Source organism: Malaclemys terrapin, chromosome 1, assembly GCF_027887155.1.
Source record: "Malaclemys terrapin pileata isolate rMalTer1 chromosome 1, rMalTer1.hap1, whole genome shotgun sequence".
Lineage (NCBI taxonomy): Eukaryota > Metazoa > Chordata > Testudines > Emydidae > Malaclemys > Malaclemys terrapin.
Window position 1 is genome coordinate 84,284,004 of NC_071505.1, and position 27,496 is coordinate 84,311,499.

The following is a 27,496-nucleotide window of genomic DNA, read 5'->3' on the forward strand; positions in this document are numbered from 1 at the left end:
AGTTTTATATCAAGGCTTCAGTAGGTGTTCTTTTGGACTTCTACATACTTAACAGTGAAGGTAAAATTTACCTTAGGAGCATTCAAATTATATTGTTTGCCTGGAAGCTGGAAGGATTGTGTTACAAATTAGCTAATATGATTGATTTATTTTGGATAAAAAATGGAAATATCTATGCAGACCCTTTCTGTTAGCAGCTAAGTCTTGTATGGTTTTCAAGATACGTTAAAATCATTAATAATGAAACGTAATTCTGGATAGTATTTTAGAGAGCTATTTTGCAGTCCTCAGCCTAATTAAATGCAGTAAGATGTTACTTTTAATTAATAGACAAAATAAGAAGTGGCAACTGAAACCCTCATTTTTAATGGACAATGGGATATTGCTCTGGCTGGAAAATGTTATTCCTATCATCAATTTCCTATTGTCAGTGGTTTTAACATAGCCTGGTATTTCTATTGCTATTTAAGAGCAGTTTAAAAAAATTACAAATCAATATTTTGTTTTGAATAGGAAATGTAGTGAATAGCAGCAAAATAGATTAGTGATGTAATTGCAGACAATAGGCAAGATTAAGTTGCTAAAACAGTGTATTGTTGTTTTAACCTAAACCCCATAATATTTTATGTAATTGAGACTTTGTGCATTGTTAGAACTCAGTTGGAGTATCAAACCTCTATGAGGATTAGAGGGGTCCACTAAAGCAGTGTCACAGCAGATGTGCCTGGTTTTTAACAGGATTATCTCCTGAGATGTGAAGAAATGAACTCTTGTAATAGTTTTAGAGGAATTAATAATGTTAGTAAAATGTTAATGGTGAATGTGCTAATGTAAAGAGTTAGAAGATTAGTAATGCATTCTTTTGCATGGAAATAAGAATATAATAAATGTCCTGCAGGTGATTGGAGCTGCAGCAATTTTATTGTAGATTAAAGTTTTATTGACCTTTGCTAGGGTGATTAACCCTTCTGAAATTAAAAGCCAGGGCTAAATTATTCTGTCCAATTTAAATGCAAACACAGAAAAGAGTGGTATGTCGTTCACGATTTTAAAAAAATATTTTAATTTTCATTTTTGCATGTCAGTGAGATGCGATTGCAGAAAGAGGAGGATTTAGTTCTGGCAAAACTAGTCCAGTGGCAAAGTGCAGAACTGATGTGGCTGTCATGGTAAAGGAATTCCGGAATAAAGAACCATTGTCTGAAGCTAATCTTTACATGCAGGAGTAGATGGTATCAATGGGAAAAAATGGGAACTCATTAAAGAGGTATGATATATAAGTCATATTGATGTGTTTTGTCTCCCTTAGAACTTGATCCAACAAAGACTTTACACAAGTAAGCAACGTTACTCTTGTGAGTAGTCCTATTGAAGTTAACAGGACTACTCTCATAAGTAATGTTGCTGACCTGCGCAACCCTTTGCAAGATTGGTCTGTAAGTTATAAACATACTTCTATCTAACACACAAGCATTTGGATCTTGATCCTGCAGGGGACTGATAACTCTGGTTTTGGATCAATAAACCACATAAGCGCCTGCTTAAATATAAGCATATGAATAGTCCCATTGAAGTTAAGATCTACTCACGTGCTTAGATGCTTTGACTTCGGTGGTACTACTCACATTGTGTAATATTAAGAATATGCTTAAGTGCTGAAGAGTACAAAATCATATAGCAGGATTGATCCCAAAAGTACATTTGCACTTAACCACATGTGTTACTTGAGTAGTTCATTGAAACCAATGGGACTGGTCACATGCATAAAGTTTTTTGTGTTTGCTTAACTGTTTGCAGGATTGTGGGTTGGGTTACAAGGACCACTGTACTGCCTTAGACAATTTCAGCAGTCTCCAATATAATTTCTGATAGATTTGGGTTTTACATTGGGTTAGTTTTACATTAAAATTACATGTTACAAAGAGTTTTAAACCCTATTAATTTATTTGTATAAAATGGTAATATCTTGATTTTTACATACCTTCATTGCATTCTCAGGAATTCTTTGGCTCAGAAATGGCTTCAGAACTATCTAACTTGTTCTTCTTATTTAGTTTTGAAATAAACAGTAACTCCAAGTTAGTGAATAATTTTGTAGTTATTTGTGGCTAAACTGTGCCTTAACAAATCACCCACGATAAGGATCTGTGTATTGCTGGGCTGCCCCGAAGCAATTCAGGAGGAAGATAACTGACACAAAAACTGGAACCAAAATAATTCAATCCATTTAAATTCATACCTTCCGTTGTTTCAGTATAAATCTGCATGTGGGATGTTCACATGTTGGATAAGAGGCTTTCACCAAAATATCAAAATGTGTGAATTAAAACCAGTACGGTTATTTTGGATCCAGTTTGTGTGTAGACAAGCCCTCAAACGGTCACTGTTTCCCTCCCAGTTCCCCCCACTCATCTGGAGAAGGAGTAAACTGTACCAGGTTAACATCCAGTGCATCTTAGGTTCTCTGGTGTGCCAGTAGATTGCAGGGCTCAAGTCTTCCCCCATTCCCTTCCCTATTCTGTCCCCTCCTGGCCATCTGCTTCTCCTCCATGGCTAGCCATAGTGCAGGTATCTGGATCAGCTGTGTAAGGACCACTTCACTAACCCATCCCTTAGTGGCTCAGTGCATAGTAAAACGTTCCTATCCTTTTCTATAGCTCTACACTATTAAAATGATAATAAATGTGCTATCTCCATTCCATATTCATTTCTTCCTCTTTCATCAAAGAATAACTCATACTGAATCTGCCAAGGTAAAGCAGTCCAAGGCATTGTAGTGCAGAAATTAAGGAGCCTGAGGTAGTAGCTCACTGCTGTCTAGTCTTTTCATTTACACTTTAAACAGCCTTCAGAAAGACAGGCTTCTGCTTGTGGGACCCCAGGAAGAAAGTGAGGCAGAGATGAAAACTACACTTGTGGTGGAGTGACCTAGATGGAACAGCTGGCAAAACTATAGAGGGGATCCTCCAGAGTAATGAATTATACCTTGAGGCTTGGATTAGCAGCATGTTTAACTAAGAGATCCATTTGCTAAAAGGATCATTGCCTGATTCTTAATTATGGGACTTGCATTCCATTCCACATTTATAAACAACTCACTGTCTCTCTTTTGTGAGGGTGTAGATTACTAATTATTAGCTATCAGCTTTTGCCTCTGCAGTTCTCAAACCTTAAACTTACTGTATAAAAATGATGATCTCGTGTTTGCCAAACTAATTTGTATTGAAATAGCATGAATAATCAAATCCACACTAGATATACCAAATAAATATTGAAATTATAATGTCCGAATTCATTTAAATACATGGAGTATGATATTTAGTACTACCTACTGTAAATTGAACAAGCTTGGTCTTCTCAGACCTGAGTTTCTTTAATAAGATTTCTTTTAATGCTAGGTATCCATCACATTTTGCTAATAAAGGGTACCTCTATAATCTCATGCATTTTTTCTTTTCATTACCATTAAATATGCCCATTCCCTCCCATATTGTAAAATTAAGTGATAAATGAGAGGGAGACGAATTAAGCGTGTATGTGTGAGAAATTCTTCATGTACTAGTCAACTTCAATGTGAACCTCTTTAGTTATTTAAATATGCAATAATTCTTTGATCAATATTAGTTAATACCAGCTTAAATTTCAGTAAATCTCAATACCAATTAATAAATGCAAAATGCAACAAATATTGGTATTTCCAATGAATGGTGAATTGTGCCGTAATGGTGCTCAGTGAAGAGAAGCTCTGAACTGTATTTGTTTATATTTACTGATGTAGTCAGGGCATAACAGCCAAGCCAACTGTGTACAGTACTTGCATACATTCCATCAAAACCAGCTCTGTAATGACTTTAGGGTGGGGGAAAGCACCAGTTGGGTTTTATGTTGCTACTGTAGTGTTTTCGCTACAGTGTGTACTGTTTAAAACAGCATTAGTGACTACAGCTTTTGTTTTGCTCTCTTAAGAAAACATTAATCAAGTAGAAGGAAGTTCTTTCAGAGACAGGTCAAATCAGCTGTTTTGATGAAATACACTGTATGTCAATGTAAAGGAACTATTTGAGAGACTATGGACGACAACTGCTGTTCAGTTTAACATTTGTATGACAAGTGGGTGAATGTCCTTCTCTTACAAGTCAATGCAGAGGAAGTGGAAAAGAGGTGAGGTTATATTGTTGCTTCATACTGCCTTCAGACAGGATGGCAGGGGGAACTTTATATGCTTTTAGTTTGTTCTGATAAAAGTTAGAAATTGCCTTATCCTAAATTCCAAGATTTGATCATAGTAACAGCAGTCACTGTGGCTATGATATTTTAACAGCCAAATACTTCAGAATCCTATTTTCTACCATACACTTTAATTTGTTTTCTTTTGAATTCTTTGTGAAGTGGGTAAGGTGTACTCGATAATGTACTAATACATTTTAGTGGTATTCAACTCAGACAGCTAAATTAAAACTGGAGGTTTGTTAACCCATTTAACTACGATACTTGAAAATTTAGCATTTTCATAAGTTCTACACAACAGCAAATTACGCAGTACAGTATGTGTGTGTGTGTATATATATATATATTTCTGATTCAAATAAACGCTGTGCATTTTCAAAGCCTTTTTTGGGTGAGTCTTTACACTGATAATTACAAAGAGTTAATATAGTAACATAAATATTTTAGTAGAAATGAGTAATTTTATAATCATATTATACATTGTGGATGTTAAAAAGTTTATTTGAAAGTGAGTATTTCTGAGCTACAGGATAGGAGAGACTTGCTGTAGTCTAAGAAATGATAACATGCTATTTTGAAGAGAAATCAATTTTGCTTTATATTGGTCTCTTATGAGAACAAGAATTAGCCTGAGGTAGGCAAAATGGTAGATTAATTTTAGACGTCTGTTAAAAATCAATAATTCTCTTTGTCAATTTTTTTTCATCAGGTTTAGAATTTATGGAAGACTAGCTACAAACTGACAAAGCTATTTTGTCCACTAGACTTGCATAGCCTTTTGAAAGTGCCCACAACTATGAAAACAAAAGCTGAAAATTTTAAAATCAACATGTCACTTATAAAAGCTCTGTGTGCGCCTGGGATTTAGCCAAGACTCTGGAATACGATGAGTCAAAAGGTAAAAGACTATGTATTTATTGTCATAATGCGTGTTCCTACTTTGAATGTATTGTCTAATACAAATTAAATATTGCCTTTGACATTAATATACAGTTGTCCCTATACTTTACTAAATGTTGTTTGGTGAAAATGTAGAGGAAAAAAAACAGGGGAACTGGTATTTAGTAAGTGGCTTTGAAAACAGAGCTGTAGAAATTTAAAGTTAATTTAATTTGTAACAGGGAATATTTTGGTGTAATCTGGTATTTACTATTTTACACTGTTAAGATGAGATGAACATGGTAAGAGAGCTCTTACATGAATGGGAAAAAAGAGAGACATTTTTAGTGGTGTTTTCTTTAAGATAACTAACATATACCTTCTCTGAAGAAAAGAAAATGAAAATGCGCTGAGGGCATTTTCATTAAGAAATTGCTAGACAGGATATGAGAGCATGTTTGACCAGCATAGCCCATAAATACACAAATATTTGAAGAAACATTAACCTTGTAAGTCCTGTCTGATAATCATTAAACCTTTACTCAGACATGAAACAACTGTTCTATATGGAAACATTAATGAATACATTTATACAAAAAAATACAGTCCTATTTCTGAAAATACAGGCCAATTAAACAGTGAGATTTAATTTAGGTATTTTTCACTGAGGCTGCATCAGGTATGTATTAGTGCTGATTTACCCTTATTTCCTCATCTTATCTGCAAAAAGAGACTCATGCTTATTGGAATATTACTGAAGAATCTAGCTTTCCCCCCAAATTACACACTTTTTGCATAAATGTGCCTAATTACCTGAATTCAGTTTTGATTAGCAGTGTTAATTGATGCAGCTGTGGATGGGATCTGTTTACCTAAATTACCATGTGCAAACAGCAATACATCTGAAAGTGAATATGCTAAACTGAAAATACTAATTAACTAAGACAAATTGTTATTCAAGTCACATCTCAGAGCTTTTTAATGAAAGCCTGGATGTGTCAGAGCTTTATAATATTCAGACAGAAATGTCTATATTACATATGATTTCTAAATTTAATTCCTGGGAACAGATGGGATGTCGGCCGGGGTTTTTTTGAGTTGCTTCCAGTATTAATGTGAAAATTTTACTCTATTGGCAACATTCATGGTGTGTGTTTGTGTGTGTGTGTTTGTGAGTGTGTGAGGGAGAGAGAGAGAGAGAGAAAGAAACTCACTCTGTGCTTTGACCATATGCCAACCCAGTCATTGAGACTGGTCTATTTTTTGACCAATGTATTTGCAAATTTTATCCACCCACTGTCCCCAAAATATACTATCTTGCAAATTTAATAAAATCAGTTAGTAAATTTAATCACACCATGTAACAGAAAGGTTAAACAGGCTGCTCTCAATGAAAAAAATTTTTTTTTTTCATTTTTTGTAACAACAACCTGTAACCTTTCAGCCTAAGAGGAGGAGTGCTGTGTGCTAGCAAATACACATTCTTTGTCTTTAAAATTGTTGTCATAGGACAGAGTATTGAAGAATTAATATCACAAACAAGTGAAAATTCATTATTTCTGTGCTTACCTTTTGTCTGACGTTCTCTTCCACTGATAATGAGAATAACTACCATTACTGTTAATAGGAGTTATATATATCAGTTGGAGCAGAGACCCCTAATATTATAAATATGCGCCCCTTTCTTATACCACAGTTTGTATTCCTGAGAAACAAAATGGTAGAATACCAGTAATGACAACATGGGTGACTGATTTCAATTGTAGACCTTGAAATGGAATTAGATTAAACTATATTCCAAAAGTCACACACAAGAGTATTTTTATATGTTGTTTTATTTTAATTTCAATAATGCAGAATCTGGTGTACAGACAATGTATTGTCCATTAGTTTATAGTGGATACTACAATGTAACTATGCTGCAGTCTAGTACCAAAGAGCATTAAGCACATATGGAATGACTTACACCAAAGTAAAGAATGAATCTCAGAATAATGTGTGTACTCTATAGGCGCATTCTCCAACCTATTTATTATTGTGTTTGCGCGAGAGCTAAAATGTCAGCAGGTCTGTAATCAGCTTCAATACAAAGCCCCAAAATTTCTTCATAAGCTTTCTGTACAATGCACTGTCAAACTGCAAAGCACAGATTACAAATATTGTGTCTAATTATTAATATGAAAAGAATTATTACAGTTGTAATGGCCTGACGGATTTAGACATCTCTGCCATAATTTTCTCAATCTTGATAATAGGACTAGGACATTTATGCATGTAGGGTTGTATTTTTTAAAATTGTTGCCAAATTATTATTCCTGGTGAGTGAGCCAGATTTTGTTCTCTGGGCTGGTCTACACTGGGCGGGGGGTCGATATAAGATATGCAACTTCAGCTACGAGAATAACGTAGCTGAAGTCGACGTATCTTAGATCGATTTACCTCGGGTCCTCACGGTGCGGGATCAATGGCCGCGGCTCCCCTGTCGACTCCACTTCCGCCTTTCGCTCTGGTGGAGTTCTGGAGTCGACGGGGAGCATGTTCGGGGATCGATTTATTGCGTCTAGACGAGACACGATAAATTGATCCCCAATAGATTGATTACTACCCGCCGATCCGGTGAAGACGTACCCTCTGTTACACCAGGGTAAATATAGAGTACCTCCATTTATTTCAATGAAGTTACTCCAGATTTACAGCAGTGTAATGGAGAGCAAAATTTGTCCCTAGTAATTTACTAGATGTTGTACCAGGAAACTTCAGTCAAGCCTTCTTTTACTTAGGTAGGCTCTCCTCACATGAAAACCAGCATATCTAATTATTACTTCCTATACTTTTCCTCAGTGTGTGCTTAATATACTGAGTATTTTACAAGCAACTTAGCAATAAATTTATATGTATGAAAAATTAAGAGACCGAGTTGAAAGATAATACTCTAAACATGTCTGGCAAGTTTAAATGTATACTTTCACTTTGTCTTAAAATGAATACAAAAACCAAAACCGGTAAACTCCCAGTACATTGTTCTTGATGATTGCCATCGTGTAGCCTATAGCATCTGTACTCCTCTCCTGCCTGGAGCCAATAGGGTTCACACAAAATATATCTGGTCCCATATGTTTAACATGCTGGACTGATCTTTTAGCCTAGGATCACTACCTCATCTAGGTGGAGATCATTACCTTCCCTCTTCCATTAGGGGAGAAAATCAACAAAGCTGGGTCACCCTGAAGGTTCTTGAATCCATCTATCTTGTAATATTTTCTAGAAATGCAAATTATCCAGCTGCAAGGCCCTCCTTTCTCACCAACCATGAAAATTTCCACTGACAAATTACTGAGGCAAAAGAGTAGAACACTAATGATGCAAGCCAAGTCTGTGCCACTGCAGTAATAGAAGTGAAACAAAAATTCTACTCCACTACCATCACTGCAAAATCATGACTAGCTAACCTATTCTGTATAGTGAAGTGGCTCTTCAATCCAGACTCTATAATCTAGATACTTGACCTAAGCACTAACTACTGAAAATTCAGATATTACTTGGGGAGGGGGGAAAATTCCAGCCCTCCCTGCAGCAGGGAACCCATTCTGTTTTTTGCTTATGCCCCCCCTGCACCTCCCACAAAGACTCTGGGAATCTCTTATCCACACAGTGTGTGAGTCTGTGCCCCCTGGTGTCAAGTTCTCAAAGGGCTTCCCTGTGTTCTGCTGTACAGGAAAAGACTCCCTGTGTGCCTAGCTGCCCCTCTGTTGTCTGGTCAGACTGGCAGCCAGGCCAAATTTAAATGGTGTTGAGATCCTGTGCACCAGGCTGCAATGCAATTTAGCTTGGCCTCCCCTCCATCTGTATGGAGGGGCAGCTGAGTCAAATTTCAGTGGTGTTGTGACCATGCAAGACGGAGTGATGCTCCGACCATTCCAGCAGCAGCTGTACTGATTTAGCATGGGAACGCTGCTTTAAAGCGGTGGGCCTTGGCCCCCTGGCTCCACAGCCTGTGGAACTTTGAGCAAGTGCAAAAACTTGGGGGAAGGTGAGATGTTTTCCCCCTCCCCCAGCCTCTCCTAACTGGTACCACTGCTGTGAAGAGCTCTTATGTTACTTTGCAGGGGAGATAAATCAAATATGACAGGAATTTACAGAGCTAGAGACGTCCATAACAGACCCTTTGGCAATAACCCGCCACCATCCCCAGTGCAGTTTGCTACCATCATGTGAGGTGAACCTCAAGAAGATTTAGGAATATTTGACCCACCACCTTTAAAACACATCAGTGCTCATCCAGGCTGGAGAATGCCAGGAAAGAACAAGTGTGTACATTGCTAACGGAAATTGTCAGTGGCTCCGTCAGAGAATTGAACCTGGCAACTTTCCTGTAAAGTGCAATCCATTCACTGAGCAATGTGCATTCTCAAAGTCCTGCTTGACTCTTTATATGTGCAGGAGACCAGCCTGCGTCAGTTGCAGAAAACAGCCTTCTTCATCCCTTCTGTGCACAGAAGGATCTGACCATAATGATCTGTATTTGTCATCTAGCGGCTGCATTACTATAACTGTGTTCTGATCTCCCCCACTGGATCTCAGGCCTCTTCTATGCCAATTCACTGCCTTGGTTGTGATCTTCAGAACTAGAAACGGGCCAGTACTCTGCTATATCAGTGACTACTTTTCATCCATGGCTCACCAAGACAAATGCATCTCTTAGGATGAAATGTTTGAGTATTGTATATGGCAATCAGATAGAAGTACCTTTATAGACAGATGTTGGGGGATGTTTCCAAATGGTGAGGTTAGTTAACCTGTGAAGAAGTCTTTTGAGGGAAGTGTTGGAAGCATTATTACAAGAGTCATTTCAAATTAGATTGAACCATAGCACTCAAAAATATACTGTTGGAAATAATTATTCATTGGCAGCAGGATAGACAAAAGTGATAAAGGCTTTTCTGTATTGAAGTTTAATTCATTAATGGCCCAAACCTTCAAGGTGCTGAGCACTTCCTGAAGACAATTAGAGTTGAGGGCACTCAACACCATGGAAAACTGGGCCCTACAGCTGTTCATTCAAAGGCTACAGGTATTGAGCTTTTGCTTTTATTGGTAACATACAACATAGAACAACTCCTCTGTTTTTAACCATTCAGATCTTCAAGACACAGGTTAATCCATCATCATGTATTTGTTGTAGTTTTATTAATAACTTGTTCCACAGTGAAGTATCAAAAAGAATAACAGCTGTGTCCCTGTGGATTAATTTTTCCATGGGATTCTCTCCTAAATTTATAAGGGTCTTTTTATAAGGGTCTAAATTTGTCTTTTTCCAAAGTAAACACATAGGTTCTTCTTGCTAATGTGAGGGAATAGAGATAGTCCTCCTGCAATTTATATAATTTTAGGCACTTCCATGTTTCTTACTCTTGGATTTAATTAATAAAATTACATAATTAAAATAAGGACTTTTAAAATTTTATTTCCTGTCTTTTGTTTATCACCATCCTTTCTCCAAGTATATTTGAGAGGTGCATAATACTGAGTATGCCTGTTTAACAACACTTCTCCTTCTCCCTATATGGAGTTCTATGCCTGCGAGTCCATCCTCAGATCTGTGCCCCTCCTTTCCCAGGATCTCCTCAACTTCATTAAGAAGATTGGAAACATCCTTCAGTACTGTGTTTCTCCTTTCACTCCAGTTGCTAACCTTGAGCTATCTCACAATTACTTTCACCCCATTTCCTTTACATGCCCCTGACCTTACCTCCTCACTAACTAACCACATCCCTCTCCTTCACCCTAATCCTCTCAGTATCCTCTCTCCATTTTCCTTACCCTCAGTGTAGTATCCTTCCTCCAAATGCTGAGCTTTGAACCCACCTGTCTGTTAAACTGCTGCCGCTCCTCCCTTCATCTTTAAACTCCTTGGCAGGCAATGTATAATCTCTGTCTTGATTTACCAGTATTACTGCTGTTTGTTTCTGCTAGCTAGCACCCTAATAGTTTTAAAAGAAAGCACTGACCTTGTCACAAGGCATTTCCTTCTCTCCTGATTCCCTCCTAGCATTCCTTATGTTCCACTGAAATGTCTCTCAGCAAAATATTTGGTTACCTCTTCTGGACGAGTCTGAGGGCCTCTACTCTGTACTCATCCTCCTTAATCTTTCTGCAGAGTGATCTGAGAGATTGGAGAGTATGGGGCCATGAAAGCCAAGGGAGATCAGAATATCAAGGAGGAAAGAGTGGCCTCTGTTCTTGGTACCCTCCTTTACTCCCAAATCCTCCTATCTGCCTGTTCTATATAGGTTCTTATGCTTGCCCCATCACCGTAGTCTCTGGGTGCCTTCCACTAGTGAATTCAGTGGCATGACTAACATCATTCTTTCTCTCATCCTCTCCTCAGGGGAGTTGTTGACCATGGTCCTCGTCCTGGAGCTTGAGGCTATGATTTAAAAATGCTGGGCCCAGGCCATTGAGCACCTTGAAGTTAAAGACCAAGACCTTGAACTTGACTCGATATTCAGTGTAGGGAATGGAGGATGGGTGCTTACGATAGCCTGTATTGCTGAGGTTACTCACTGCAATATTCTGGACTAGTTGGAGTTTCCTGTGGGCTGATGGCTTTATGCCCAGGTGTATTGCATCTTTGTGGTTCAGATGGGAAGTGAAGAAGGCATGTGTAATTGAGGCCAAGTCATCTGCCAGGATCGGACAATCTCCTGGCCAGATGGAGACGATAGAAAGTTTGTTTTGGTATGCTGCCATGTGAGAGCTTAGCATCAATGCTGAATCCAGGAACTCTCTTAAACTATGGACTGAATTGACCAACTAGGAGCATGTGCCCTCAAAGAGAAGAGACTGCACCATGACACACACAATTCCAAATGCTTTTCTCTGTCCAGTGGTGTAACCTGCATCTTGTGCAGGTTCAGCTTCAACCACCTGTTCTTCATCCAGGAGCTGATCTTGTCCAAGCTTTGGGCCATCTTGAGGGTATGGTCATATACAGTGAAGGATAAGTAGAGCTGTGTATCATCTGCATAATGTTGGTCCAACTCTATGCAAATGAAACATTTGTCCATGTCCTGGTTATCTCACATCTTGATTACTGCAACTTCTTCCTCTCTGTCCTCTTTGACCTCACAGCCAGCTCAAAAGATAGTTTCTAAAATTATCTTCTTCAGCCGTTGATCGGACCACACCATTCATGTTGCTTTTCTGTACACAGAGGAAAACATATGCTTTCAATCTAAACATACTTTTGTTTTAGATTATGGGAATCAGGAAGAAAGAACAAAAATAGAGTCTCCATGAGAGAATATGTCTCCTAAGACTCTGCATCAACTCTGCCTTTCACAGTGGCTCCCTGTGTCTGCAGGCAGCAGTGTTCATATGTATTTAAAGGTGTAGTACAAAGTAAACTAGTTATGTAACTAAATGTGCCACAATTGCCCTCTTTAATCAGTCTATTTGGCTCTCCTTTGCATACCATATTAAGTTCAGATTTTGCATCTTCATCTTCTAGACCTCACATAACATCATTCCAGTCTTTATCTTGTTTCCTATTGTTACCCTCTTGTTCCCTTCACTACCCCCAAATTCTTTCTTCCTTTCTTTCTTTCTTTCACTGATTCAGACATCCATAGACTGAAATGTCTAATAATGAAACACTTGAAATGTTTCCTCTGTCAGCTCAGTGAATTGAGATTAGAGCTGGCTGTGTTTGTTAGCATAGGTTTGAATTTTCATTTTAGTAGCTGATCAGACTATAGAGATTTACATACCATATCTCTATAAAGAACTGCTTTTCAGTTGTGAGCCAGTTCTGGTGTAGCATTTTTATACTGTGATAGGCTCAGACTTTTCCATTTTAGTATAATTATAATTTTCTGAAATGACAGAATTTCAAAAACAATATTGCATGAATAGATTCAATTATGCTATGGTGTGTTTAGACTGATGAAAGAACTGTCTAAGTAGCTTTGCTATCTTACACTGTGTACTCTGTGTGTGTGTGTGTGTGTGTACGTGCTCACAAACGTGTGCTTGCAAATGTTCTCCTCTCTCTGTGATATACCTATGTGCACCCCCACCCACCCTCAACATATATGTGACGGTAATAACCATGTGAAAAATTGCTTTTATGCTGTCCCTTTAAGCACCTCACCTGCCCTTTTTCCTCTAGTTCATCTAATTAGGACTACTAACATTCCAGTGCTCCAGAGCAACCATTTTCTTTTCACAAAATAACCTGCCAGAGAAGTGTTTTTCCTTCCCCCTTACATGGGGTTTCCCCCTCCATCTCTCCACCCACCAGGCCTACCAAGTGAGAGTTATATCTTTAGATAGTAGAAAAAAGAGATTCCCAATGGAATGCAAAATACTTGCTTCTAACCTTATCAGGCCCTGAGATGTCAAACACAAAACTGGGCATTATAATATATAGACAACAAACTGTTTTTGTTAATTTGTAGAGATTTGTAAATGCGGTTGCTTATAATTGTCATCTCCCTTTATGGCCTGTACAATTGGACTCGAGTGTAGTAACACATAATAAACATACGCAACCTTAATTCAGCACCATGTGCATATGCATTATATGGTCTTTAGTTACATGATCACATACTATTTTTCCCTGCAGGGCATTTCCTTCATTCAGTTAAAAAGGGACTTTGGGCAAGTCACTTCACCACTTCTCTTTTTTACTTCTATCCTTTCTTTGTCTTGTCTATTTAAGTTGTAGAGCTGGTTGAAAAAAAGGATATATTTTAATGAGTTTGTACACTGCTACCATGGGCCAGTAATCTAGGTAGGGGAGTCTAGGCACTACTGAAATACAAATAATAAAAAATAATGATAATTAACATAAATGGGGAGATATAGAACAGAGGTATAAATACTTTTAAATGCCAACAGTACCACTTTAAACTTCATGCTTGCATATCAGCAACCAATATACTGTACATGAACAAATAATGGAATGACATGAGAATAGCAAGAACAATAGGAAAATTATCTAACAGCATCATTTTAAATTTCATCGCAAGCTCTTCAGGGCAAGAACCGTGTCTACTTCTGTTTGTACAGTACAAAGTACAACAGCTCCCTGATCCTGATCATTGCCTCTGGGTGCTGTCGTAATACAAATATTAAATAATGTAATACTAGTAAAGATTGGAGGCTGTGCATGAAGAAAAAAGGGTGGCTGGCTAAAAGGAAATAAATATTACAATTGTTGAAATAATGATACAACTAAACCGGGAGCCAATGTTTTATCAACTGAGAAGGCACAAAAAGCAATGTATTTCAGCAGTATTAAAGAAATGAAGTCATCAACATCAAATTCCTCCGCTAATATTAGACGATAGAGGAAAGGTTGGGATAAAAAAGGTCTCTTCGCCACAGCTACGGGGTAAATGGTTCTACAGTTAACTTCTAAGTCTTGAAAGCAGTGAGATTGAGTTGAGAATCTGAGGGCTGAACAAGAATTCCAGCTTGCCTGTATGTAACTTAAGAAAGAAACGTAAGACATCTGTACCCTGTGATATGGGCCTTAAGTTGGATAATATGATCATGGACAGCATCAGAAAAACTAGTAAATAAATAATAAATCTGAATATCATCAAGATTTTAATATTACCTTATTCCCCCACAGTGAATGCAGTAGGAATTCCATTTTGGACTTGATAGTGTGTTTCACATAAAATGTGACAAAAAGGCTATTTAAGATCTCTGTGTGAAGGTTTGCATAGTCAAACTTGTTTTATCTGTAGTGGTATGCTTTGTAAAATCCATAACCTTTTCAGCAACAGTCTTATTTCAAAAGGTAACTTTTAGCTGCTATTCTGATGGGAACTAGGAACTCTCTGTCGTGTTTTGATATTCTCAGTGGGGGTTTTGCCTGAGTTATGACTGCAGCATTTGGGTCTTTATTTGTTTTGATAAATGTACAAAACTGTAACAGCAAGCTGGATGCTCAGATACCACCTTGATGGACATGGCATAAGAATCTAGATTAAAAGTAAGGCTCAAAAAACGTTATGCTATCAGTTCCAGGAGCTATAGGCCAGGGTAAGGGTTTGATCTGGCTACAGAGTTTCCTTCCCCTACTATGGGCCCCCTCTTTGGGTTGGAAGGAACTGGGGTCTGGGCTCCCTGATTCTCACCCTACTTGGCACCTTGATTGGCTGCTGCAGGGATCCTGACTGGTTTGGTGTTCTCCTGTTCTGTTCGGAGGGCTTTTGCTAATTGTCTTTTGGGGTTAGGAAGGGATTTTTTAAATCTTTTTTCGGACCCATGAGGTTTGGTTTCCTGACGTTTTATATTAAATGTTTCTATCATAACATTTTCAGGAGTCCAACATATAGGAGTTTGGAAAGTCCAGCTGGCAGGTTGACAGACCCATTAGGCTCTGGCAGCTGGAAGGCTTGGTATATTAAGCAGGGTGTTTTTCTCTAGGATTTGTGCATTCTAAGGCCTCCCTTCATCAGTTCAGCCATCACTTCACTGTGAGGTAGGAATTTGGCTGCAAGGCCAATTTCCTTATCATTGCAGGGATGCAGCTGGCTTGCCCCCTCTTTGATGTTTTGCAGATCCTGCAGTTGGTGTACAGGCCAGTTTTGGAGTGCAGTGGTATTTACCTGCTTGCTAGCATATGGGATGAAGGGATGATTGAGCATTTTCTGATTCTAAGTGGCAGTTCAGAGTTAATAAAATTAGGGCCTCATTTTTACCACATGTATTTATTCTGTGCCTTATTCAAGGTACGTGTCACATTCATGTGCTCTTCTCCCAGGGTAAGAATTCTGCTGACTTCAATGGGAGCAGAATTAGGCCAATGCAGGGAGTGTTTGAAAATCTGACCCATGAATTTGAGTCAAAACTACACAACCACAAATGATTTTATAAAAGGCCGGCATTTCAGGCTGCACGCGTGTAAATAATACTATACATGATGTAAAATGTTATCGTTTGGACTTTGATAGAACTAATAACCCAATTCCAGGTAGTTAAAGTAGGCTTAGAATTGGAAAAATGAATTTTTAAAAACATTTGTAAGGCAGTGGCAGTGTGAGTGAAACATTTCATAGTGTAAGAATAATTTAAAATTTGTCATTTCAGGTTCCCTCACAATAGAACACAAAGCCCAGTAATTTCTATCATTTTTGAAGCTTTTAGTTTTTTCCACATGGTGAAGATGCAAACCCATAGCCCCGAGAGATAATTTTTAAATGGCCTCTAAATGTTCATCTGCCATTATTCACATTCACTTGCATAGGCAAATAGAATTTAGACATACAATCAAGATAGAGGCACACAGACTGGGTAGCTGAACATCCAGTTTGCATTCACAAACTATATTATTTACGTGTGTAAATAATTGTGCAAGTTTGGGTGCATATATTTAGAGGCTGAGTTGAGGTCTCTGAAAATATGGCCCACAATGAATGGGCAAAATGATTTACCTGTTAGTTCGTCAAATTTAGGGCCAAACTTCAGATCTCCATATAGGATTTTTTTCCTTAGCTAGTCTTTTTTCTGGTCTTACATTTTGGGGGTTTCTTTGCTTTCAGTGAAAAGCAGTGAATCTCTAAAGTTTTTTCTCTGTCCATTGTATTTGGTAATAACTATTTTTTAGACTGAAGAGAGTTCCAATTGTTTTCATGCTAAGATGTTATAGTTTCAATTTGTGCTACTTAGGTTGGATTCAACATGACCCTCCAGGAAGGATCTTCTCTGGAGGAAGTTTTAGAGATTGCCCTTGAAAAGTATTTGGAAGATTTAAGCCATTTTAGCTCCCAAGCCAGTAAAGAACATGCTTTGGAGAAAATCCTTAACAAAATGAAAATGGATTGGAAAGGTGTTTATTTTAGTTTTTCATCTTACATAGATGGAGGAATTCTTGTTCTCACAGCTGTGGTATGCATATAAAAGCATATGAATCTTAAATTGAAATGCTGAAGAAACTGTACAAAATCTTATTTTACCTTGTTAGAAGAGCTTTAATTAGTTCCTTTAATGACTGGAAGAGAGAGGTTTCTCTCGGTTTTTTTCCCCTCTAAACATGCATGAAACATTATCAGCTCCCGCTGAAGTACATACAATATTTTAATTGCATTTCATTGTTCCCAAACCTAATTTGTTGGAAGTTAATTCTAATGATATCAGTGCCTGAGCTGAATCAGTGCTTACATGAGAGATTTGGTAAAATGAAATTTTTATACACAATAAGTCCACCAGCTTTTACTAACTACTTTTATTATCTGTCTTTAGGAAGATGTAATTTATTTTTAAGAGTGAGTTGCTGTTTAAAACATAAACATTACAACTAACTAGTGAATGATAACTTTTTTCAGAGCAGTCAACTCTCACGGATAAAAAATAACAAGGGATTCAAAAAGCTGTGTTTCTCAGAGTGATTTTTAAAATAGAATGGTTTGGTGATGGTGAATATTTGAATGGACATATTTTGAAGGCATCAAGTCTGGTTGAGCTATCCCCAGTATAATACCCAGAGTTGCATGTCTCTTCTGTGCTTTCCTTGAGCATTTTTCATTTTATTTTGAAAAGGTTTGCCATTTATTTATTTCCATTTATAGGATTTTAACAAGAGACAAAAATAAAACTAGCACCTAACAGCAAACCCTGATCATTAGAGTCAACTCTCAACAAAGATTCTCCACCCGCACATAACCCTCAGCCCCCTGCCTCTACATGCAGAGTAAGTGGATATTCTTTGTAGTGAGCCATGCAGGTGAACAACATTTGACTGGGCTAGAGCAGTGGAAGAAGTTGGTTCCAAGCCACAGGTCTCTCACGGAGGACGCTGTAATCAAGATAGATCCAGCTCAGGCATCTGTACTGATCAAAAGGACAGAGGCAATCCCTCAAATAAGAAGGTCCCAAGCCATTTAGGACTTTATAGGTTAAAACCAATGTCTTAAACTCCATCTGGAAACCTGTAATCGGCGAATGCAGATTGCCAAGCACTAAACAGACCTTCACTTTCACCACCTCCACCGTTTTAAGTTTATGGATTGATTTAAAGTGAAGTGCCATGTAACGCACATTTCAGTAATCCGGACTTCAGGAGACAAAGGCACAGATCACAGTAGCACAAGGTCAGCATGTGAAATAAATGGTTGCAATCTCCTGGCCTGACAGGTGAAAAAAGAATGCCTGACCACTGATCCTATATGATCATCTGGGAGCATCTGGGGAGCTAACTTTGCTCCCAGATTCACAGATTTGAAGACGAGAAGGGACCAATCTGATTTCTGCATAGGAATTAGCGCATATCTTTTAAAAATAAAGAAATTCAATCTTGATTTAAAGAATCAAACTAATCGAAAATCTTCCACAAATTTTAGTAATCTATCCCAGTGATGGATTAAGCCCACTGTTAAAGAGTCGCATCTTATTTCCAGTTTGAACTTCGCTGAGTTCAACTTCCAGCCCTCAACACTGGGATCACAGTATGAATCACAAATGGCAGGCACAGTTTCACACTCACCATTTCTTTTGGTTGCTTCTCGGAATATGGGGACACTCAGATACAATGGCAATGGGCAAGTATGTAAAAACCTAGATAGATGGCATCACTTCAGTCTTCTCTGGATCAAGCTTCGGCAAGATGGCTCCCAACCATGTCTCCCAATGGCTAGCTTGCTCAGTTGAGAAAGAGAAAGATGGATGCTGTCAGCGTACTGAAAATGTATCTTGTGCCAAATACCTGTGGAAATAGGAAAGATGGGACTGTATGCAACTCCACATAATAGTACCCTTTCAGGAATAGGAGCAATTGCCCCACACCACCTTCTGGGGAATGCTCAACAAGAAAAGAACAAAACTATAAATGAGCTGCACAACTTACTCCTGCTGAAGTCCAAAGACAAGTCAGTACCTCATTATTGATGGTATCAAAGCTCTCAAAACAAATAATTCTAAAAATAGTGAATGCCATTGAGTTCTTTTAATACATCTAGGGCACGGAATTGCTCCTCTAGAAGTTGTTGTTCTTCACAGCTACTAACACTGCTTGTTGGAGGAGTCAAGACAAATGTACAGGAACCAGAAGTAGTAGGCTAGAAGGCGGCCACTTTTGCAAAGAGGGAACCAAGTAGGGACAGCCAGCATATGGCGTTAAAATATGTAGACAGGACACTCTTTTAAAAAATTGAGACTTGGCTCCTCAAATTGTGATATCTAAATAGTCCTAATTTTCAGCATGCAGGAGCTTTCCTGTGGAGAAATTTCGAGACTAGATGACCTCATCATTGGATGAGTTCAAAGCAGGGGAGTAACAGAAACTTAATTTCTGTGCCAGTCCTTCTGTTTGCAAAATAATGTTCGAGAAAATCAAAATACTGTTGGGGAGAGGGATAGCTCAGTGGTTTGAGCATTGGCCTGCTAAACCCAGAGTTATGAGTTCAATCCTTGAGAGGGACACTTAGGAATCTGGGGCAAAATCAGTACTTGGTCCTGCTAGTGAAGGCAGGGGGCTGGACTTGATGACCTTTCAGGGTCCCTTCCAGTTCTATGAGATAGGTATATCTCCATATATTATTATTATTATTATGTAGCCCAGAAAGAATGTTGGGGGGGGGCTCCCATGCCTTTACACTTCTATCCCGTTAAAGTATTAGATTCTCATTGTATGCCATAGACCCAGAAGACAACAGTAGCTAATAAAATACTAATTTAAGTTTTAAGGCTGAATTTGAGGAGTCCAATTAAGTTGTTTTAAACCCTAGTATGTGATTTGTTTCCTCCAGTATATGCAAGAGTGTTTGTCTTCCTTTGAAGCTTCCTAAATTATTGAAAAAAGTGTTGTGTTTAGGAACCCATGTATCTCTTTTCCTTCTAAGGAACAGCCCCAGTTCAGTTGAGAGTATCAACTTCCATTAGCGGAACAATTCACAGTCCTTTTCATTCCTTGCTACAACTAACCCTTTCTGACTTGCTTTAAAGGCTTTGTTGGTCTGAAGATGTATGCTACTCTCAGTTGCAATTTCTTGTTGTTCTGAATGTTTTGGGCTTAAGGGGAGGGAATATGGCCATATGGAAATATCTTCCTGATCAAAGTGGAAACAGTTTTAGTGAGCCTTTAAGCAGGTCCCATAAACATAATACAGTAGATGAACTCTCACAGCCCGTACTTTAAAGCCTGTTAAAAATGTCTCTGCAGTGGATGCCGAGCAAGTGCACAGTGAATAGTGTTTGTGTTATGACTGGAAGATGAATGACTTCTTAGTGAAAGAAAGTCTAATGTAAATTAAAACTTTTTCAGGGTTTGGGTGAATACCACTTTTGTGGTGTTAAATCGCCTGTCATTTTAATTGCATGAAAAATGGACTGTGTAATGTTAGCAAATGTTCATATTGATTACAAGCCTCTTGTGTACGCTAAACCAAAGAATTAAATGTTTTGATTGGTTTTTTTTTTTTTTTTTTTTTTTTTTTCAAAACAGCCATATTGATAACAAAGCTTGTACTATGAATATGTTGAAGGTCATTGTTATAATCTTTTGCAGGGAGGACTGTCACCTTAAAGCAAAACCAAAAAAAATAAAATCTACCTAAAATTGTCCAGAAAATCTTATTCTACGTACTGGGCTTCAGTTGTATATTTCCAATTCATAGGGAGTTCACTGAATACAAATACAAAAAAAATTACAGCAGGTTGTCTAGGGGACATATGCATTCTCTCCCTTTATGTCTGCCGTAGAGAAATAAGGCATATTCTCTCAATAAAGCAAAGGACAAGCTGAAATGGTTCAACCTAAAAAGTTACCTAAAACTGTTAGATATTTTAGAATAGGAAACAAACGGTAGGTCTTATCTGATCCATCTGTCTTGCCTCCTCGTATGTCAGTCTATCTCTCTATACCAAGTCGATAAAAATGATTAGAGCAGGCATCTCACAAATGTACACCCTTAAACCATAAAGCCGTAATACTGTGCAGGAAATTTTTTTCTGACCTTTTCAAATTACATCCAACTGTCTGGGGAATTTCTCAGTGACTAGAGGTAATAAGGTTCAATCCGTTTTGCTGGTTGGCTTCAAATTTAGCTCCTCAGAAGCCCTAACTTATCTATTCTTTTTATCATGGCCTTGGCATCCATTCAGTACTGTAATCCATGCATCTAATCTTTTTTTCTCCCCTCTCAGGTTCTGCTGGAGGATCACATTGTGAAAACTACAGCCATGAAAGTCCCTCCATTTATTGCACCCTTCAAAAACGAAATATTAGCATGGGAGGCTAAGCTGGTATGTTGCCTTTTGAGAGGCTCTTGTTGAATTTAATTAGCTTTTAGATTTCATCTCCATGCTACATCTCAGTTTTCACCACCCTATGTGATTTATGCTTCAGTAATTTTCATTATATAAAACTTTTCAAAGTTTGCGGTGCTACTTGCACTGTATAGAATGTTAAGAAGGGGGGGGGAGTATAAAGTTCTTTATGTTAAATTGATTTCACTTTAGTTTTTATTATGTGAGCCCAAATGCAATAGACACAGTCATCCGGTAAGTAAGTGAATCATCCAAGTGAAACTCACAAACAGGCAGCTGTGCTGGCCCATTCTTCATTATGCTTCACAAAGTAGAGCAGAAAACAGAAGTTGAGACCACTTTCTTTTAACTTTGTAAGAATATAGTGGTGTTGAGTGATTTTATATCTGGTAACAGCTCACTTTATTTTTAATATGTGGTATAAATGGCATTTATTGGATGTGGTAAGGGAACACGTACATTCCTCATTGCTTGCAACAAATGAGATTTCATGTTTGTTGTCTCCAGCGCGACTAATGCAGGAGATTATGGAAACCTGGCTGCAAGTTCAAAAGGCCCTGGTGATGCCGGGAACCCATGCTTTGCTCACAAGATACATGTAACCAAATATCAGTAGAAGGAAAGCACTTTGAAGTTGTCAGTAGGAACTGGTAAGTTTGTTGTTGTTAGCTACTTAGGGTCTGATTCCCTCTCCACATCCTCTGTTTCCAGAGCTGCTTTTTAGACTCAATGAAAATTCTGCATGCAAGTGGGTATGAAGAACTGGGCCCTTACTGCAGTAGGTCCTCCTTAGCTTTGCTTAATCTTTAATTGTATCAGTCTAAAACAGTTACTACTCTTACCTTAATTTTCAGTCATGCTAGAATTTCTCTTGAATGTAAGTATAGCTATTTCATAGTATAGAACAGTAGTTTTCTAAACTTTATACCATGATTTTTTCTGAGGCATTCTTTAGGACAGTGGTTCTCAACCAGGGTTAGTAAACCCCTCGGGGGGTACACAGAGGTCTTCCATGAGATACATCAGCTCATCTAGAAATTTGCCTGGTTTTACAACAGGCAACATAAAAAGCACTAGCTTTTTACTAGGGGACATATGCATTCTCTCCCTTTTTGTCTGCCGTAGAGAAATAAGGCATATTCTCTCAATAAAGCAAAGGACAAGCTGAAATAGTTCAACCTAAAAAGTTACCTAAAACTGTAAGATATTTTAGTCAGAACAAACTAAAATTTCATACAATGACTTGTTTATACTGCTCTATATACTATACATTGAAATATAAGTACAATATTTATATTCCAATTGATTTATTTTATAATTATATGGTAAAAATGAGACAGTAAGCATTTTTTCAGTAATAGTAATAGCACTTTTGTATTTTATGTCTGATTTTGTAAGCAAATAGTTTATAAGTGAGGTGAAACTTGGGGGTACGCAAGACAAATCAGACTCCTGAAAGGGATACAGTAGTCTGGAAAGGCTGACAGCCACTGCTTTAGGAGATCTTGGTGATTTTTTTTTAAGTGAAGGGAAACACGGTTTACTGAATAAAGCACAGGACTAGAAATTTGGAAATCCGTGTTTTGTATCTAGGTCTGTGGTTGTGTGTCTTAGTTAAGTCATTTAGTCATTCTGTGCCATGGTATTTCCATCAGTAAAAACAGGTATAATACTTTTACTGATGTATATAGTTATTATTATCATTACTGTTAGTATTACTCTTATTACTGTTTTTATTATTATAATGCTCCCATGCCTCAAAGGGATGTAGTAAGGCTTACTTATTTAATATTTTTGAAATGGTTTGAGATCCTCAGTTGGAAGGCAATATAGAAGAGTAGAATAGTATTATAAAGTATTCTTGATTTGTAAGAAAATATTTTGCATGTCCAATTGTTTAATTTACTTCCCTTTTTTGCAAACAAGATAACTTAAAAAAATAAGAATATCAAGTAAAAGTTTGAAGAAAAAATATGAAGTTACTATAAGGAAAAGTGTGTATTTTTCTTTGAGGAACATGATTTTTCTAAAGCATTTCAGATTAAATATTTTCTTAAATTAAAAAACAAACAAAAAAAACCCCTTGCCCTAAACTTTTCTTCACTATAACGAATCTTTTGCTGGCATCACATAGTTCACTCTCCTTGTGTGTTATCCCCTTTTCCCCTGTGTCTTGTCTATTTAGATAGTAAGCTCTTTGGGGCTGGGACTATCTGTTGCGCTGTGTTTGTACAGTGCCTTTCACAATGGGACCTCATTCTTGGTTGGCCCTGAGGCACTGCCTTAATAAACATGATTAATAATCAATTGTGTTTTGAAGCCTCTTTTGACATGTCAAAAGAGAGGGAGAGAGACTGAGTATTCATATTTCACCATTATAACCGCAAGTCAAATCTTACTATGTTTTTATGTCCAATAACATATGTTTAATGGTCTCAAAATGGAATCTAGTAAACTGTGGTCAATATCTAAAAACTATCACTGCAATGAGCACTGGATGTTTTGGCATCTGTCAATTTCTACTAAATAGGGCTTAGTCTGGACTAATGTAGAGTATAGCCTAACCAGTTCATTCTCTATAGCTTAGCTGAGGCTTTGTGGAAAAAATGGAGATTTTACATCTTATTTTTAATCCAATTGCTTGCATAGTACTGATGTTTGCAATGTTAGAGATATGTGGAGTATATTTTAATCTGTAGGATAGTCATATTTCCAAATTACTCTGGAAAACAGTCAGAAAACATGATGAGAATAGTCCACTCACACTGATTCTTAAATTTTGAAAGTAGTTTAAACAAAATAACGGCCCCCGTTGAGTAAAACTTTCTCCTTTCCATGGTAATTGTTTTACGGCCTTGATTTCCTGTCCAAGAAAAGAAGGCTGGGTACATGGATAGTCCAAAATTATTTTGTAAGGAAACAAGATTACACAGTGGCATCTTATTTTTTCTTTTCATTGCAAAGTTTATCTCCTCTAAATCTAGACTCTGTGGTGAATATCCTTGCTACAAATATAACAACAAATACAGTTGTTATATATGTGTGTACACACACACACACACAGTAAAAGTATTTTACCACCCTAAACTAATTGGTACTAACCTGAAACTTTTAAAAAACAAATACAACTGAATGTCTTCCTCATTTAAGATAATATTTGCTCAGTGCAGTCAGCTAAATTGATTTTTATGTTGAGGTGTTTGTTTAATCTCACCGTTTTGAAGCTTCTGTAATGCACTTAGGTTTATTTCTTCATGGAAAGGCTTTGCTATTCTTTATTCTGAGCAAATTAGGCTTCTCTTGGTACTACAGCATTAGATTTGCCTTCTGATACTGAGACCAGCAACCTAAAGGACCCATTGTTTGCCAAGAATATCAGAACACTGAGAAATGCCTTATGGCAGTAGCAAGCTTTAGAATCTCAAAGTAAGGTCCCACTGTTGGCTGTATTTATAGATCGTCTTGCAATATATGCTTTGAAAAATGTAGGCAACATCTCAGTTATTTATTATGATCCCTCTCATAATATTTTAAATTGTAATACATCGGGGTGGCATTATTTTGAGTGCATATAAGATTTTAAGACTGTCACAATATGAGTTTTCTTTTACTGCACATGTGTGTTATCAAACTTGTTTTTATGTTTATAACCAGGAATGTTGTTTTTTCCTACCACTCTGAAAGTTTTCAACCTCATAAGTATTGAAAATAAACTTACACTAATAAGTAGAAAGGATTTCTCATTCATTTTCACACAGTTCATCACATTTTGTCAGTTGTTGACAGTGTCTATTGCATAAAAGAAAACTTGCGGTGATGTCTAAATCTGTAAATTTCATTTATTGGAGGTGTTTGTGTAGCAGCAGCTTTGACTTATTTCCAGTACTAGAGTAGAATTTATTTTTGTGCAGTTGAAATGCTGTTATATATTTTTAATTTGTCAAAGTAAAACATTCTGGATCAATTAGGTTTCAGGAGCCTTGGGTCATGGCCTATTTAAGGGCATTATTTGGAAATAACAAACTTTTCTTTCAAAACTAAGCCATTCTTTAAATTCAATGAATATATTTTCATAATTTTGTTATAAATCCAAAATTATATAAATATATTCTTAAGGAAAAAAGCAATATGAGTAGTCTTGATTTTAATTTATTTTAGTATATTCCTGGAGCTGATTTTATTTTTTTGGTTCCTGATTTACAATAGTGAAATGTGATGGTGGCAGCAGCGATAAAATGATGGACAATCATATATATATGCAAAATAATGCAGTTCAGTTTTACCTTTTTTCTTCAGTCCAGAGAAGAATATACATAGTGGATCAATATTTTATTGAAAGAAAATTCTGTAGATTGTGTTCAAATAGCATCCATCTATACTAATCAGTGATGCTAAAACATGAGATTGCACTGTGCACAGCAAAGGATTGATGTGTTGTCTAGCTTTGTTGTTGATACAGCATTCTCTATTGTCTTATGTTATTTCTATTTTTATCATTAGTCCATGAAGTCTTAATAATTAGCTCTGTAATTTGCCAGAAAAACATGTTGATTTATTGAACTGGCTGAAGCAAAAAAATAGCAGATCAATCTGGCATTGTAGGTTAATAGTACAGAACAAAGCACAGTCATAATTAGATGAGAAAAGGACTTTCCTTGTTCATTCCAGTTTATAATAAAAAGTCCCTCACCAAAGTGTCTTAGAAAATAATGCATTCAGACTGAGTGGAATTACCGCCTAGCAGATTCTATTTATCTGTAGCTTAAAAAGCAGCTGCGTTTTTGTAAAAAGCAATGAATGTGGCAGTCCTACTTAAAGGTAGAAGAAAAAGAACACCCCTTGTTTTGTAATAAGGGGATTTTCAATTTAAAAGAGAGAGAGAGCCTGTTGTGTGAAGTATGGTTATTACATTCACTGTATTCTATCTCACCCACCAGGAGGCTAATAATGAAGGAGTCAGTGAAGGAGGCCAATGGCATGAGGGTTATCTCACAGCCCCAGATGCTGGATAAGTTGAAGGAGGCAGAATCGCTTTTGGATGACATTCAGAAAGGCCTGAATGATTATTTGGAGAAGAAAAGACTATTCTTTCTAAGGTAAACAGTCCATTTCATCTGTTGGCTGTGGGCATTGGTATAAAATGTGTTTATATAAATATCTATAAAGTTCATTTTTTATCACCTTTAGGTTTTTTTCTTTCTGTGCAACGATGAGCTCTTAGAAATCCTTTCTGAGACAAAGGATCCACTCCGAGACCAACCACACCTGAAGAAATGCTTTGAAGGAATTGCCAAGCTCACTTTTAATCATGAGAAAGAAATTACTCACATGGAGTCAGCAGAAAATGAAAAAGTAGAGCTCGTGCTGCGAATAATTCCAGCAAGTGCCAAGGGGCTAGTTGAGAAATGGCTTCATGAGGTGAATATCTTTAGCTCTTACTTAGGGTTTAGTTACTGTATAATCATTTTCTCTTTTAGGAGCAAGGAATATCATAAGCATATTTCCTAAGTAAATAGCTCTCTGAGAATTTATCAGATTATTTGACAGATTGAATATCAGCCTCATTGTTGTTATTTATTACAACTAATTGACACGTGCAAACATGCACAAATTAATTTTAATAAAGAGGTTATCAGTGTGTGAGACACTTAATAAAAGTGTGTGTGTCTGAAACCATATATGTGACTATATGTTCAATTCTATGTATATGTATTTTTGTTGTCTTCTCCCTGTAATTTTTATAGTTTGGAAAAAGAGATTTTTTTACAAAGCAGTTTAAAGGAACGTGAAGAGATTTTTTTACACGCCCCTTTCCCCAAAAAATCTTAATTTTCGATAATATTAAGCAAAGGGAAGAGAAATATTTAATTGACAATATATTAACCTTTCCCCTTTGGGCCTATGATCCAAATTAATCCATTTCAGTGTGAAATTAGTTTGATGATCTTTATTGTTTGCTTTATTTTTACCTTCTTCTGTTACACAATCAAAGTGGGTCTTTCCTCTGATATACAATTCTAGGCCAAGTCCACTTCCAATCCCTCCTTCCTTCTTTCAAGATAGAATCATCCCCAGGTACACATCTTTCCTTTCTGTTGTTATTGCAGGCACT

At 37.2% G+C, this 27,496-nt stretch overlaps 1 long non-coding RNA gene across 2 annotated transcripts; it reads left to right on the forward strand.

Moving 5' to 3' along the window:
• The first annotated feature begins 1,091 nt into the window (after positions 1 to 1,091).
• On the forward strand, positions 1,092 to 27,060 carry LOC128830490 (uncharacterized). 2 transcript variants are annotated; one of them, XR_008443589.1, is made up of 7 exons: positions 1,092 to 1,267; positions 3,967 to 4,161; positions 4,937 to 5,125; positions 21,262 to 21,360; positions 21,892 to 22,034; positions 26,322 to 26,480; positions 26,572 to 27,060. It is a non-coding gene; the product is annotated as an uncharacterized LOC128830490 (long non-coding RNA). The 2 variants fall into 2 exon arrangements; XR_008443590.1 differs by lacking the exon at positions 3,967 to 4,161.
• The last annotated feature ends 436 nt before the right edge of the window (positions 27,061 to 27,496 follow it).